This window comes from Salvelinus alpinus, chromosome 4 (genome assembly GCF_045679555.1).
Source record: "Salvelinus alpinus chromosome 4, SLU_Salpinus.1, whole genome shotgun sequence".
Taxonomy (NCBI): domain Eukaryota; kingdom Metazoa; phylum Chordata; class Actinopteri; order Salmoniformes; family Salmonidae; genus Salvelinus; species Salvelinus alpinus.
Window position 1 is genome coordinate 59,225,239 of NC_092089.1, and position 17,234 is coordinate 59,242,472.

Here is a 17,234-nt window from a genome sequence, read left to right on the forward strand (position 1 = left end):
TAACCTGTTTGGGATAGGGGGCAGCATTTTCACTTTTGCATGAAATGCGTGCCCAGAGTAAACTGCCTGCTACTCTGTCCCAAATGCTAATATATGCATAGTATTAGTGGTATTGGATAGAAAACACTCTGAAGTACTGTTTGAATGATGTCTGTGAGTATAACAGATTCCAAGAACACAGGATGAGATGTTACTATCCATTGTGCAAGCACTTCCAAGAGTTCATGAACAGTGAGACTGGTGAAATTTGGGGAGCGCATCGTCAGTAGTGTACCTTTGGTTCCTAGGGTGTTTCGGCCTTTCACACTATACACCCTCCCCAAAGGCGGCCAGCGACAGGGTGATCAATCCTACGCTTGCGTCCCATTCCCAATTAGTCATAGGGGTTGCCTTGTTGTTGATAGCCAACATCCCATGGGACTATGCATGGCAGGGGCGTCTTCCTCTCTGAGTCAAGCATTGTTGACCGCATACCTCCTGGCCCTCTCACTTCGGGGCCCAGCTGGGGTCTTTCCTCTTCATCCAGAGCCATTGACTGCTGCCTTCTGCCGCCTCTGATACAGCTTTGATTGCCGAACGCTGGCTCTGGCCCTTAATTCCCAGGTCTCTAAGCAGTCTGGTTGTAGATGTTGCCACAAAACCTCTGCAGCCCACCTCCACTGGTCGGACTTCTGTGTTCCAGCCATGATGCCGTGCTTCGGCAGCTAGATCGGCATAGCGCAGATGTTTTCGCTCATAAGCCTCATCTACTGAGTCCTCCCAGGGTACTGTGAGCTCAATGATGAAGACCTTCTTGAGCGAACGGGACCAGAGCACCATGTCAGGTCTTAGGGTGGTGGTTGCGATCTCCGGAGGAAACGCAAGTTGCCGGCCAATGTCAGCTAGCATTTTCCAGTCGCGGGCCAAGCGCAGCTGGTCTCGCTCTAATGGTGTAGAGCCGCTCTTCGGTGGTTTAGCCCCTTCGCGGACAAAGGTCGTCCGTAAGGGGTGTGATGCTGCTGGGGGTGGTAGGGAGTTGGTGGTAGCTCGCTTGTCCGCCAGGGCGGACGCAAGGTTTTTAAGGACTTGGTTGTGACGCCAAGTGTAGCGTCCTTGGGTGAGGCTTGTTTTACACTCTGTGAGAATGTGCCTGAAGTTGGCTGGCATGGAACAGAGGGCACAGTCCGGATCTTCACCATACCATTGGTGAAGATTAACTGGTGTTGGAAGGACGTCATATGTTGCTCTGATGGAAAAGCTCAAACGCCTCGCTTCCATGGCCCACAGATCCTTCCAGCTGATCTTCCTCTTCTCCACACTGTCCCATCGAGTCCACTGTCCCTGTTTGGCAAGAGAGACTGCCTTGGCCCACCTTGCAGCCTCCTCCTGATGGCGTACTTCCTGCACTACCATCTTCCACCGCTCTGGTGCAGTGGCCTTACTCCAAGCAGCACGGCTAGTTAGCCCAAGGCCTCCTCTCCCTTGCTGAACATGACCCACAATGTCAGCATGTCTGAGGGCTGCTGTTGCCTCCTGGACTGCTTTTCCTGGCCTCCGTTTGCGCCCAGTTGCCAAGGTCGGCGCGTTGTTGCTCACCACTGGGATTCATTCAGTGTCATCTGGAGCCTGGTTTTTGCACACTTGAATTCCTCTGTCAGACTGGTGAGGGGCAGGTTGAGGACACCATCTCCATAGAGGCCTATGGTGGTAAGGCATCGTGGAACTCCGAGCCACTTCTTTAAGTAGCCTGTGACTCCTCTTTCCATCTTCTCCACTGTTGAGATTGGAACCTCATACACTGCTAGGGGCCACAACACCCGGGGTAGGAGACCAAACTGCAGACTCCAGGCCTTTAACTTTCCAGGTAGCTGGATGTTGTCGATGGACTGTAGGCTACTACTGATGTCTTTGCGCAGCTGTTGCACCTGGTCTTTGTCCTTCAGGATTGCATCATACCACCTTCCAAGGCTTTTTACCGGCTGCTCAGACACTGTTGGGATTTGGTCATCTCCGATGAAGAATTTCAGGTCAGAGAGTACTCCCTTCACAATCGAGATGCTGCGTGACTTGGATGGTTTAATCTTCATACGGGCCCAGCTGATGTTCTCCTCGAGTTTTCTGAGCAGTCTCCTGGTGCATGGGACAGTGGTGGTCAATGTTGTAATGTCGTCCATGTAGGCTCTGAGTGGAGGGAGGCGGAAACCAGAGTCGACTCGCTGTCCACCAGCAACCCATTTTGAGGATCTGATGATAACCTCCATTGCCATTATGAATGCCAACGGAGAAATGGTACATCCCGCCATTATACCTACATTCAGGCACTGCCATGAGGTGGTGAACTCTGAGGTGGTGAAGCAGAACTGCAGATCCTGGAAGTACGACTTCACCAGGGTTGTGATGGTGTCCGGTATGTGGAAAAATCTGAAGGCAGACCACAGGAGTTCATGGGGCACAGAGCCAAATGCATTGGCGAGGTCGAGGAAGACTACATGGAGGTCCCTTTTCTCCACCGTGGCCATTTGGATCTGGTGCCAGATCATGCTGGAGTGTTCCAAGCAGCCAGAGAACCCTGATATTCCTGCCTTCTGTACAGATGTATCGACGTACGCATTCCTTTGCAGGTACTCGGACATCCTCTGGGCAATGACCCTAAAGAAGATTTTACCCTCGACATTCAGTAAGGAGATTGGGCGGAATTGGCTGATGTTCACTGCATCCTTCTCCTTAGGGATCAGGACCCCGCCTGCCCTACGCCACACTTTGGGTATTATCTTCTTTTGCCAAGCTGTTCTCATAAGCCTCCAGAGGACCCTCAGGACGTCTGGTGCGTTCTTATACACTTTGTACGGGACTCCATTTGGCCCCGGGGCTGATGCTGTTCTTGCCCGTCGAACTGTGTTTTCCACCTCTTTCCATGTCGGAGGGCTGGTCTCAATACGATGTTCAGGGGGTTCAATGGGTGGGATATCTGATGGGATGGCCAGATGTTCATGTCACTTTGAGTCAAAGTTTGCTGTTATCAGGTGCTCCTCTAGGTCTTTCTTTGTTGTTTTTAGAGCTCCACTTTTTTCCTTCGTGAAGAGACTTTTAAGGAACTTGAAGGGATCTTTATAGAATCGAGTTCTAGTTTGTTCTTTCTTCCTTCTGCGTTTCCGTAGGTTCTCTGCTCTACGGAGGGATGCCAACCGGGTTTTAATGTCAGCCTGAAGTGCCTCTATGCCTTCCTTTTCCACTTCCGAGGCCTTCTTCCACTGTTTCTTAAGCTGTCTCCTTTCTTGAACGAGGCGCTTGATTTCTTGTTGCCTCCTGGAAACTGGTGGGGTTGGAACCTTTCTCCCGCCTTTTGCCTCTTGCACTCCAAAGCTTTCTGCCCCGTACTCATAGATGATGTCCCCCATCCTCTCCAACCTCTTCTCCACTGTGCCTCAAAGTTTCTCGAGGGTCAAGGTAAGGTCAGTATTCACTGCTTCCCACAACTTCTTGTCACTGGCGCCAGGCCACTTCACATACGGTCTGTGCCCTGGTAGTCTCCTCTCGACTGCAGGTCTGGGAGGCTGGGTGAGTTCCACTCCTGTTGTTGGTTCCACCTCAGTTGTTACTTCGATGCTTGAGTTTACGTCCTCCATGACAGTGGTACTGATGCACTGCAAACTATGGTTTGCGTCCAGTTGCTGTGCTTCATTCGACTGATTTGATCGCTTTCGCAGAAAAGCGAATATAAATATTCACTTACCTTTGATGATCTTCATCGGAATGCACTCCCAGGAATCCCAGTTCCACAATAAATGTTTGTTTTGTTCGATAAAGTCCATCATTTTTGTCCAAATACCTCATTTTGGTTTGCGCGTTTAGCCCAGTAATCCAAATGCACAGTGCGCAAACAATTAGTCCAGACGAAAAGTCTAAAACGTTTTATTACAGTTCGTAGAAACATGTCAGACTATGTATAGAATGAATCTTTAGGATGTTTTTATCATAAATCTTCAATAATGTTTCAACCGGACAATTCCTTTGTCTTTAGAAATTAAAAGGAACAGAGCTCGCACTCACGGCCACGTGCCTGACTTAGCTCATGGCATTCTGCCAGACCTCTTAGTCAAACAGCTCTTATTCGCTCCCCCTTCACAGTAAAAGCCTGAAACAAGGTTCTAAAGACTGTTGACATCTAGTGCAATATGACCCCATAGACACTGTATATTGGATAGGCAAAGACTTGAAAACCTACAAACCTCAGATTTCCCATTTCCTGGTTGGATTTTTTCTCAGGTTTTTGCCTGCCATATGAGTTACTATGTTATACTCACAAACATCATTCAAACAGTTTAAGAAACGTCAGAGAGTTTTCTGTCCAAATCTACTAATTATATGCATATTCTAGCTTTTGGGCCTGAGTAGCAGGCAGTTTACTCTGGGCACCTTATTCATCCAAGCTACTCAATACTGCCCCCGTCCCCAAATAAGTTTTAACCACACCTTCTGTTTCATCACAAAACTGAGAGCAACATCTGTCCGCTGAAGACCACAAAACATTTTGCATGTAACCAGTGGCGACACATCATTGAGGGCAGGTGGGGGCTTGCCTGTTTTGCATGTTATGTTGGCATTAATACGTGTCACATATCTGTTTGCAAACAACGTAAAAACATTTTTATCATTGGGTTAATAAAGCTGCATACAAACGTGGTCTCTTTTTTGTTTTCTCTTGAGTAAGGCAGCTCCAAAATGCAGGTGTTTCAGCCTAGCTCAGTGCTTTCTGTGGTGGTGGAGCAAGCCAGCAAAAAATACTGAGCTTTGCGCTGTGATTGGCTCAGTGTTCTGTCACGCATAGGAACACTATGTCACCGTCAAGTCTAAGGGTAGACTTCAAAAAATGTTGCCCTTTGGGTGCTGCCATAGAGTTACATTAGAAGTGCCCATCCAAGAAGGCTCAAGGTCATTGGCCACAGATAGAATTACGTCAAATCACGTTATATGTACAGTAGCTTTGTTTGGACTGATCGTGTCAACATCATTCTTTCAAAATCTTAGCTAGCAGTCATCATCATGAATCAAGTTAACAATCTACTGGCTAATCCTTGTCATATGAAGAGAAATTATAGATGAAACGTATCGGTGCTCAACGGCCATTGGACATGAACATTACACGACAAGTTGGAAATCGCAAATTCAACCATGGGTGGTTTGGAAGGAATCAGTGACATTGGCTGTGTGGTCCCAAATCTGGGATTAAGTATTATTAAGTATATATTTATGAAGCAAGCTAAAAACACGGAGCCTAACATTACCTAGATAGCTAGCTAGCTGCTAGGAGGAAGTCATGTCATGCCATTGGAGGAGTGGGTGAGTGAGTGACTTTTTCCCCTCATCTCGTTTTTAAGTGGCTATACACAGCTAGCGATGCATGTTACTTTTATTAGTTAGCAAGAACTGCAACGACTGTTACCCAGTTAGCCAGAGTGGATTTGCAAACGCAAGAGATATGCTATCTACTTCGATTTCAGAGCACACTCATCTGTGTGCCAGAGCGCAGAACCACTGATGAATTCTCAAATGTGCAACACTCGCTGAATATGACTGGTGTCAGTAAATGTAGGCAAAAAGTAATAGTTAGTCGAGAACACTCTAGATAACATGTAAACAGCATAACCAGCTCTGCTACTGCGAGTAAAATGGTCAGAATTAGGTGATCTCTGATTTGAGTCTGGAAGTAGCAAGCTAGACAACTTTAGCGAGTTAGCTTGGGTGCTTGGTTGGTACCAACATGCATTGGCAGGCAAGCTGCAGAAGGGTGAGGAGGCCACAACTCTCCGTCGCTTGTCAGTGCAATTTTGACGGCGAACTAGCTGAAAAGGTTTGAGAGGGTTTATCTGATGTTCATTCATTCGATTTTAGCTCATCTTGCTCTGGCTAGCATTAATTGTTGATCTTGTTGTTGTTGATGAGCTTAAGTGAGGGAGAGAGCTAATGGCGAATGCGTTCTAACGATCTAATGTCATGATGTTGCAATGACAGTTCAGTTCAAAGTGAATGATGGTAGGCCTGTGTGGCAAAACGCTTGTTTGTATAAAGGCCTACTATAGCTCTGATTGGCTATAGCTCACAGGTCTGTGTAAACTCCGGTCCTGGATAGGACAGATGTTTTTATTCAGTTTTATTTCCTGCAGTGTCTATTAATTGTCCAAATGCACAGCCACCTTCCCACTCTATATTGCTATACAATTTTCACAAATGACTAAGAATGTTTGGGAATTATGTATACTAAGAATTTATGAAAACGTGAAAATGACCATATCTAAGTGGTCGCTTGTCAAAAAAAAAATGTAAGTGTCATATTCTTCCTGGGGGTGTGTACTCTATATGAACAGATTTGAATCAGATTTCATGCTGTCAGTTCAACTTTAAATGGAACAATGTTTCACAAACAAGTTATTTTCAAAGAACAACAGCAAGCACAGTGCAATAAAAAACACAGTTCCACTCACCAGATTATGATAATTTGAAACATTACTTATTGTTGAAAGTTATTCTTGAAAAGGGAGAAGCGAACAAATGAGCATCAACATCCTCTTTGATAACACCTGCTCCAGATGCTGCAAACTAGCCGACAAAGAAGCTAGCTAGCCCGACCGTCTGCTTGCTATTACGTAGTGACCTGTTGGCCTTCAAGAAGGCAGAAAAAAATGGTCCCACCCATTATGTCAAAATGCGATTGGTTGATTCCACTGTCACTCCAAAATTTTGCCCTAATACAATTGAATGGCATATGCCTTTATCTAGCTTCTGATGGCCCAGCCAATTGCTGACTTAGCTAGCTAGATTTATCGAAGAAAATTCCTGAATGGATCTTTTTTTCTCTTCAGTGTTAACCTCTTCCTTTCCAACAATAACAGTGGTATGCCTGATCCCCGACAGCAACGAGACAGCCTATAGGGAGGAGGTCAGAGACCTGGCAGTGTGGTGCAAGGACAACAACCTCTCCCTCAACGTGATCAATACAAAGGAGATTGTAGACTACAGGAAAAAGAGGACCGAGCACGCCCCCATTCTCATTGACGGGGCTGCAGTGGAGCAGGTTGAGAGCTTCAAGTTCCTAGGTGTCCACATCACCAACAAACTAACATGGTGCAAGCACACCAAGACAGTCGTGAAGCGGGTACGACAAAACCTATTCCCCCTCAGGAGACTGAAAAGATTTGTCATGGGTCCTCTGATCCTCAAAAGGTTCTACAGCTGCACCATCAAGAGCATCCTGACTGGTTGCGTCACTGCCTGGTATAGCAACTGCTCAGCCTCTGACCGCATGACACTACAGAGGGTAGTGCGAACGGCCCAGTACATCACTGGGGCCAAGCTTCCTGCCATCCAGGACCTCTTTGCCAGGTGGTGTCAGAGGAAGGCCCTAAAAATTGTTAAAGACTCCAGCCACCCTAGTTATAGACTGTTCTCTCTTCTACCACACGGCAAGCGGTACCAGAGCGCCAAGTCTAGGTCCAAGAGGCTTCTAAACAACTTCTACCCCCAAGCTATAAGACTCCTGAACATCTAGTCAAATGGCTACCCAGACTATTTGCATTGCATCCCCCCTCCACACCACTGCCACTCTCTGTTGTCATCATGCATAGTCACTTTAATAACTCTACCTACATGTACTTACTACCTCAACTAACCGGTGCCCCCGCACATTGACTCTGTACCGGCACCCCCCTATATATATTATTTTTTACTGCTGCTCTTTAATTACTTGTTACTTTTATCTCTTATCCGCATTTTTTTGAAACTGCACTGTTGGTTAGGGGCTCGTGAGTAAGCATTTCACTGTAAGGTCTACACTTGTTGTATTCGGCGCATGTGACTAATACAATTTGATTTGATTTGAGGAGAGTAGAGCATTATTTTAATTTTTCAGAAAACACTTCTATAAATTGGAAACATTAAATCAGATTAATGTGCGAGTGTCAGTTATGGAGTAGTGCCAAAACCTCAATTTTTCAGCGTTGAAAGAAATCCTTCCAGTAAGTGTCCTCCACTCTGCTGAAGCATTCGGAAGGTGCATTGTTGCATCACTGGCCTATTTTCCTTTCACATTGCCAATGTTAAAGTGCTACTCTGTGTATGTGTGTGTGTGTGTGTGTGTGTATGTGGGTGTGTGTGTTTGCGTGCGTGCGTGCTTCTGAACTAAACAAAAATAATTTCGAAAACATTGCAGCCAATGTCATGACCCTTTCAGAGCACTGAGCTGAACAGCTAATACATTTTTTTCAAAGTATAGAGCAGAGCACTGCTGTTTCTCTGTGTAGCAAGTGTATTTAAGTGATAATACCAGAGAAGCCGGTGTTTGGAGGATATACTGGCATCGGTGTTGTTACCGTGCCAAACACCGGCTTCAAGGGCATTATTACTTTTATACAACGGGTTACCAACATATTCAAATAATGATTGACATATTTACATAAAAAATGTTATTTTGATGAATTTATTCATACTATTTCATCCTTCCGCAATATATAGTACAGACACAAATTAGTTAGTTGTATCGGTTCGTTCCAGAGACACGACCCAGTCGTTCAGTATTTTTGTTGCTGTATCGATGGACACGACCCAGTCGTTCGTTCTAAATGTTCCATTGCCATACTGAGTGACAGCATTCGTATCCCTTGCTTGCTAGCTAGCCAACTACTGCTAACTTGCAGTCACGTTAAACAGTGCAGTCAGAATAACAACGGAAGCTGCATTTGCCTTTGTTTAAGCTGTTTTCTAGTGAAATGTATTAGCAATGAGCTAATGAGATGCGATTTGCCTTGCATAGAAAATGTGCTATCTCGTCAGGGTGCTGTTGTTCAGCGGAGCTAGCTAACAACACAGCTAAAACAATCACTTCAAACTGAAGCTGGAAAGACTGCAAACTAGCTGCTCTTTAAGAACATTAAACCGTCATGGGTTACTTCTGATGTGTATTCATTACTCAGTGTGCTTGAAGCAAATACCTGTCTACTTGTACTGTCAAAGCTATTAATTCCATAGTCAACATAGAAAAAAAATTATAATAACTTGGGCTGAATGCAGGAACACTTATTTCTCATCACAGAGAAAATATTGAAATACAATGATGTGTAGCATGAGAGCAGAGAACACCCACGGCTGTGATGCTGAAAATTTAGACAGAAAGCTTACCACTGTCAAAGTAATATCTTATTAGATAGTGATGCATGGCAACTACTCTCTGCTGAAAGTGGGAAAAAAAATAAGGAGGGGAAGATTGTCAAATGTTGTGAGAATCTGCCATAAAGCTCAGGGACAGAAATTATGGATGGGGTTTGGAGAGAGGGCAATTCTCAATTCCCCGTGGCACAATTTACAGAAAGAAGCACATGCCTTTGATTGTATGACATTATATACAGTCCCTACCTGCGCTTGGTCTTAAACTATGGCTGGGAAAAGTGAGCCCAGAGGAAGCAGAGGCTTGTAAATCGTCTTCAACTCAGAATGCCCACAAAAAGAGGTATCCAAATATGGTGCTGCTGATACATGACATGCTCCGAATTAGTCCAAATCTACAGAGCACTGCATCCCTCTCAGAGCTAAAGATCATGATAAGTAAATGAGAACATACAACACTAATGCTAGTGATAATAGTTGCTATGATTCTAATCAAATTAAAGAAGTACAAATGTAATGTACGTCTGCTCAATACGCACTTGCGGCAAATGTGAATGACACTTTCATAAGAGCTATAATCAGACCCAAAATGTCTAAGGTTGAAAAAGATTTACTAGAAATCTCAAACTGACTATTGAGTATGCAGGGAAAAACAACTGTTAATAAAGTCCACTCTATCTTCAGTGCCACAGTAATCTTTCCCCAACACTTTAAAAGACAATAATGAATATGCACAAATTCATTATCAGAGCTCTTTTAGAACTTCTATTAAACATAGGACTGTCAATACTCAAAAGCAGCATATGAGTATGCTTAATAAAAAAAATCCTTTCACCACTCAAAACATGTGCATGTTTTTAAAATTTGTATTATTAACGTAGGGCCGTTAAATAGTCTTAAACTTTACAATGCAGAACCAATCAAAATGTAGGTATTGTCTATAGGTTACACAACTCAAGATGTGTTCTTTCAAATACCAATTTCTGACATATAATACAGTGGGGCAAAAAAGTATTTAGTCAGCCACCAGTTGTGCAAGTTCTCCCACTTAAAACGATGAGAGAGGCCTGTAATTTTCATCATATGTACACTTCAACTATGACAGACAAAATGAGAAAAAAAATCCAGAAAATCACATTGTAGGATTTTTTATGAATTTATTTGCAAAATAAATAAGTATTTGGTCAATAACAAAAGTTTATCTCAATACTTTGTTATATACCCTTTGTTGGCAATGACAGAGGTCAAACGTTTTCTGTAAGTCTTCACAAGGTTTTCACACACTGTTGCTGGTATTTTGGCCCATTCCTCCATGCAGATCTCCTCTAGAGCAGTGCTGTTTTGGGGCTGTTGCTGGGCAACACAGACTTTCAACTCCCTCCAAAGATTTTCTATGGGGTTGAGATCTGGAGACTGGCTAGGCCACTCCAGGACCTTGAAATGCTTATTTCGAAGCCACTCCTTCGTTGCCCGGGTGGTGTGTTTGGGATCATTGTCATGCTGAAAGACCCAGCCACGTTTCATCTTCAATGCCCTAGCTGATGGAAGGAGGTTTTCACTCAAAATCTCACGATACATGGCCCCATTCATTCTTTCCTTTACACGGATCAGTCGTCCTGGTCCCTTTGCAGAAAAACAGCCCCAAAGCATGATGTTTCCACCCCCATGCTTCACAGTAGGTATGGTGTTCTTTGGATGCAACTCAGCATTCTTTGTCCTCCCAACACGACGAGTTGAGTTTTTACCAAAAAGTACTATTTTGGTTTCATCTGACCATATGACATTCTCCCAATCTTCTTCTGGATCATCCAAATGCTCTCTAGCAAACTTCAGACGGGCCTGGACATGTACTGGCTTAAGCAGGGGGACACGTCTGGCACTGCATGATTTGAGTCCCTGGCGGCGTAGTGTGTTACTGATGGTAGGCTTTGTTACTTTGGTCCCAGCTCTCTGCAGGTCATTCACTAGGTCCCCCCGTGTGGTTCTGGGATTTTTGCTCACCGGTCTTGTGATCATTTTGACCCCACGGGGTGAGATCTTGCGTGGAGCCCCAGATCGAGGGAGATTATCAGTGGTCTTGTATGTCTTCCATTTCCTAATAATTGCTCCCACAGTTGATTTCTTCAAACCAAGCTGCTTACCTATTGCAGATTCAGTCTTCCCAGCCTGGTGCAGGTCTACAATTTTGTTTCTGGTGTCCTTTGACAGCTCTTTTGGTCTTGGCCATAGTGGAGTTTGGAGTGTGACTGTTTGAGGTTGTGGACAGGTGTCTTTTATACTGATAACAAGTTCAAACAGGTGCCATTAATACAGGTAACGAGTGGAGGAAAGAGGAGCCTCTTAAAGAAGAAGTTACAGGTCTGTGAGAGCCAGAAATCTTGCTTGTTTGTAGGTGACCAAATACTTATTTTCCACCATAATTTGCTAATAAATTCATTAAAAATCCTACAATGTGATTTTCTGGATTTGTTTTTCTCATTTTGTCTGTCATAGTTGAAGTGTACCTATGATGAAAATTACAGGCCTCTCTCATCTTTTTAAGTGGGAGAACTTGGACAATTGGTGGCTGACTAAATACTTTTTTGCCCCACTGTATGTCCAGTTTGATATGTCTTGAAGATGCTCTGGACCAGGGGTGGCCAACCCTCCTCCTGGAGAGCAACTGATTCATCTGTGGGTTGAATCAGATTGTGTTACCTTCAAAGAGGGGGAATACATTTTTGTTCAGAAACGTTCCATTCCCCACTCACAAGATAGACTACTGCCAACACCCTAAGCCAATAGCATACAGTAGGCCCAAGATGGCACCATCTCATTAACCATTTAGACCGTTGTTTCTTTCGTCAGTCTGTGGAATCTATGTAATTCTGACACCATTAGCTTCAACCCGTAATCTCCCTAGTTTTTGTGTTATTCCCAAAGCAGAGCTCTGGCATGGCATTAGGGCAAGATGGCCTAGACTGCCCCTATTGGTTTGCATACTTACTGGAACATGCTGTCATGTATTCAAAACATTCCTCTGCATGTTTGGCAATGACACAGGATTATTACTGTATATTGTGTCTTAATTATGCAGTACAGCGTCAAAGCATCGGGACGGATCTTTCCTCCGTAGTTTGGGTTTGCTCAGTATCCATTGTTAAAATTTAACTTCCTGGTCTCAGGGGACATATATAATTAAGTTACTCACTTGGCAGAGGAAATGCTGTTGTTTTATGCAGTTCGGTCGAATCGGCATTATGGAGCACAGAAGATGCCTTTTTCTTTTTTGGTTAAATCCCCAAGTCTTAAAACCTTTTTATACTGTAAGACTCAGGTAACCTTGCAAAACTCATAAATATATATATGTTTTCTTCTCCCAAAATGTAAGTTATAAAATAATGTTAAGAATGTAATTATTTGTGTGCTTGGTAACTTGGTGCAAAAATACACAGGCAGGTATCTATAATGAAAAAATATATAAATGCAACATGCAACATTTTCAAAGATTTGACTGAGTTACAGTTCATATAAGGAAATCAGACAATTGAAAATTGAATTAGACCCTAATCTATCGATTTCACAGACTGGTAATACAGATATGCATGTGTTTTAAAGGTCATAGATACCTTTAAAAAAAAAGTAGGGGCGTGGATCAGAAAACCAGTCAGTATCTGGTGTGACACATCTCCTTCGCAGAGTTGATCAGGCTGTTAATTGTGGAATGTTGTCCCACTTCTCTTCAATGGCTGTGAAAAGGTGCTGGATATTGGCAAGAACTGTAAAAAGCTGTCGTGCACATCGATCCAGAGCATCCCAAACGTGCTCAATGGGTGACGTCTGTTGAGTATGCAGGCCATGGAAGAACTGGGACATTTTCAGCTTCCAGGAATTGTGTACAGATGCTTGCGACATGTACACTATCATGCTGAAACATGAGGCGATGGTGGCGGATGACTGGCACGACAATGGGCCTCAGGATCTCGTCACTGTATCGCTGTGCCTTTAAATTGCCATTGATAAAATGCAAATGTGTTTGTTGTCCGTAACTTATGCCTGCTCATTCCATAACCCCACCGCCACCATGGGGCACTCTGCTCACAACGTTGACAACAGCAAACCGCTCGCCCACACGACACCATACATGTGGTTTGCGGTTGTGAGACCAGTTGGACCTACTGCCAAACGCTCTAAAATGACATTGTGTTAGAGAAATAAACTTGACATTTTCTGATAACAGCTCTGGTGGACATTTCAGCAGTCAGCATGCCAATTGCACACTCCGTCAAAACTTGAGACATCTGTGGCATTGTGTGACAAAACTGCACATTTTAGAGTGACCTTTTATGGTCCCTAGCACAAGGTTCACCTGTGTAATGATCATGATGTTTAATCAGCTTCTTGATATGCCACACCTGCCAGGTGGATTTATTATCTTGTCAAAGGAGAAATGCTCACTAACAGGGATTTAAACAAGTTTGTGCACAACATTTGAGAGAAATAAGCTCTTTGTGCGTATGGAAAATGTCTGGGATCTACTTTAGCTCATGAAACATTTGACCAACACTTTACATGTTGCGTTTTCAGGTTATTTATGTTTTTATGTTCATGTTCAGGATTTCTAAAGGAAATGAAGGTCCAACAATAAAACATTCAGTGTGCATCAGATCTATCAATCAGGTTTACAAGCCTGGATGAGGTTAAAGAAAAGGGATTAGAAGTACTAATAACCATTCTGCAAACACGTGAGCAAGGATACTCAGCTAAATGGTGCATTGTCAGAAGCAATCTTGTCAAATTCTTAATTCAACCTTTACAGCTAAATGGGCTTGTTCTTCATCACAAAGGGCAACAAGCATTGTTTCACGGGGGGATTTATAATTTGTTTGAATACAGAAAAAACGCTGCTAGTGTGACAACCGGACCGTGCCATTTAAAAGTAAATCAACAACCACCTTTAATTTTCTCTCCGCATGGGTCTCTTTACAAGTGCATAATTTGAAATAGTTTAATCTCAATAAGACCAAGTGTTCCCGAAAACAAAAGCCTGTATCGATGGGCTGTGCGACCTCACTGCCATTTGTTAATGGTTTTGAATGTCATCTTATTAAGATGTGTATTGAAAGCCTAGTAAATAATGACACTCGATGCACGTTATTCTGTTCCATTTATTGTGCTTGGGGTCCATTCCTTCATTGTGTGACCTCTCAAGAGGGTGTTATTTCAATGGTCACATTCATTTAATAAACATCTTGCTCAGTCTTTCTGTGACAAAGCAATAACTAATATAATAATTTGATCAACGGGCTATTTACAGTTTTGTAGGTGTAACCAGCTAATCTGTCCAGGCATAACAAAGCTGTTCACTTAAGCCTCAAGTTAAGTTTCATATGTAGCACATAGACGGCAGTAAAATAATCATCTATTCAGTTTGCTCTAAGTGGTTACACATTAAATACATAGCCTGCATTGGCAGAAGCTTATGATATGTACAGCACCAGTCAAATGTTTGGACACACCTACTCATTCAAGGGTTTTTCTTTATTTTGACTATTCTCTACATTGTAGAATAGTAGTGAAGACATGAAATAACACATATGGAGTCATGTAGTAACCAAAAAAGTGTTAGGCAAATCAAAATGTATTTTATATTTGAGATTCTTCAAAGTAGCCACCCTTTGCCTTGATGACAGATTTGCACACACTTGCCATTCTCTCAACCAGCTTCATTAGGTAGTGCATTTCAATTAACTGGTGTGCCTTGTTAAAAGTTAATTTGTGGAATTTATTTCCTTCTTAATGCATTAGAGCCAATCAGTTGTGTTGTGACAAGATGTGGGTGATATACAGAAGATATCCCTATTTGGTAAAAGACCAAGTCCATAGTATGGCAAGAACAGCTCAAATAAGCAAAGAGAAATGACAGTCCATCATTACTTTAAGACATGAAGGTCAGTCAGTGCAGTCACAAAAACCATCAAGCGCTATGATGAAACTGGCTCTCATGAGGACTTCCACAGCAAAGAAAGGCCCAGAGTTACCTCTGCTGCAGAGAATAAGTTAATTAGAGTTAACTGCACCTCAGATTGCAGCCCACATAAATGCTTCACATAGTTCAATTAACAGACATATCTCAACATCAACTTTTCAGAGGAGACTGCGTGAATCAGGCCTTCATGGTTGAATTGCTGCAAAGATACCACTACTAAAGGACACCAATATGAATAAGTGACTTGCTTGGGCCAAGAAACACGAGCAATGGTCATTAGACAGGTGAAAATCTGTCCTTTGGTCTGATGAGTCCAAAATTGAGGTTTTTGGTTCCAACCTCCATGTCTTTGTGAGACGCAGAATAGGTGAATGGATGATCTCCGCATGTGTGGTTCCCACTGTGAAGCATGGAGGAGGAGGTGTGATGGTGACACTGTCAGTTATTCATTCAGAATTCAAGGCACACTTAACCAGCATGGCTACCACAGCATTCTGCAGTAATACGCCATCCCATCTGCTTTGCGCTTAGTGGGACTATCATTTGTTTTTCAACAGGACAATGACCCAACACACCTCTAGGCTGTGTAAGTCCTATTTGACTAAGAAGGAGAGTGATGGAGTGCTGCATCAGATGACCTGGCCTCCACAATCACCCGACCTCAACCCAATTGAATTGGTTTTGGATGAGTTGGACAACAGAGTGAAGAAAAAACACCCAACAAGTGCTCAGCATATGTGGGAACTCCTTCAAGACTGTTGGAAAAGCATTCCTCATAAAGCTGGTTGAGAGAATGCCAAGAGTGTGCAAAGCTGTCATCAAGGCAAAGGGTGGCTACTTTGAAGAATCTCAAATATAAAATATATTTTAATTTGTTTAACACTTACTACATGAGTCCAAAGATGTCATTTCATAGTTTTGATGTCTTCACTATTATTCTACAATGTAGAAAATAGTCAAAATAAAGAAAAAACTTTTAATGAGTAGGTGTGTCCAAACATTTGACTGGTACTGTATATCTTGATGCAGTGCAGGGGAAATTATTGTGCCATGGACAGTAATCAATAGATACCATTCATTATGTTATCTATCCACTGTGTCAGGAGATCAAGATATGATTTTATTTAAATGTTAATGAGCTGACTGATCGCATTACTAGAGCTGTGTCGTTCAGATTTCATCATCCCCTACATGTATTTGTAATCATGGTGCTATGTCAATGAAATCACTCCCCCATTTCATTTTGGTATTAACTCTGACATATCAAGGCTGTCAGTCTTAAATGTGACTCTTTTAGTGCTGACGCTTGGCATTTCAGACTCTCTTACACTATGTGGAGAGAAATGGGACCCCAGTTTCATTCCATTTATGTGTAATCTATAAATACAGTGCAGATGGATTGATGTGGATTGATAAATGCCCTCCCTCCCCCTGTGGCAATAGGCAGAGATCATCACTGATGTTGGTAATTGCTTTGGACGTGACAAAGTTCATAAAGTATAAATGACTGTCCCCGTTTCCTAGAGAAATCCCTTTAACACGCTAATTTTGAGTTTTCTGGGTGGTCCTACACGACAGATAATTTCTGAATTTGATGGGCATCCAGGATCTCAGGCACATGGTGTACTCAAGGCTCAGCTGTTGACTAAAAGGTTTATTTAAAATAGTGGCACCATATTTATAGGACTTCTGTGCTGATGTTGACAAGCTTCCATTCTGGGTTGAAATGGAGTGTGTGCATGTGTCGCTGGGGGAGATCAATGTTCTAAATCTTACAGATATCACTCAGTCTCATGAAAATATAAATATATATTTGAGAGAGCTTGATTGCATTGTTTTGATAGACATTCTGTGCTTGGCAGCCCATCGCATATGTGCTCTTTATATTGTAGGCCTTTACTGTACCGGAGCAACCCTTCACACAGCCAAAATGAAGCTTGGGCCTCATTTTGTATTTTACTCCATTTATTATTCATATATCCCTCTTTAACTTCTCTTATCTACGGTTACCGGATGCGGGTTTGAATTCGACAACATACGGTGATCGCCACAAATAGTTATATTAAACATTCCTGAAAATGCAAGTGTCTCACATGCTTCAAAAGCCTAGAATCTTGCTAATCCAACTGCC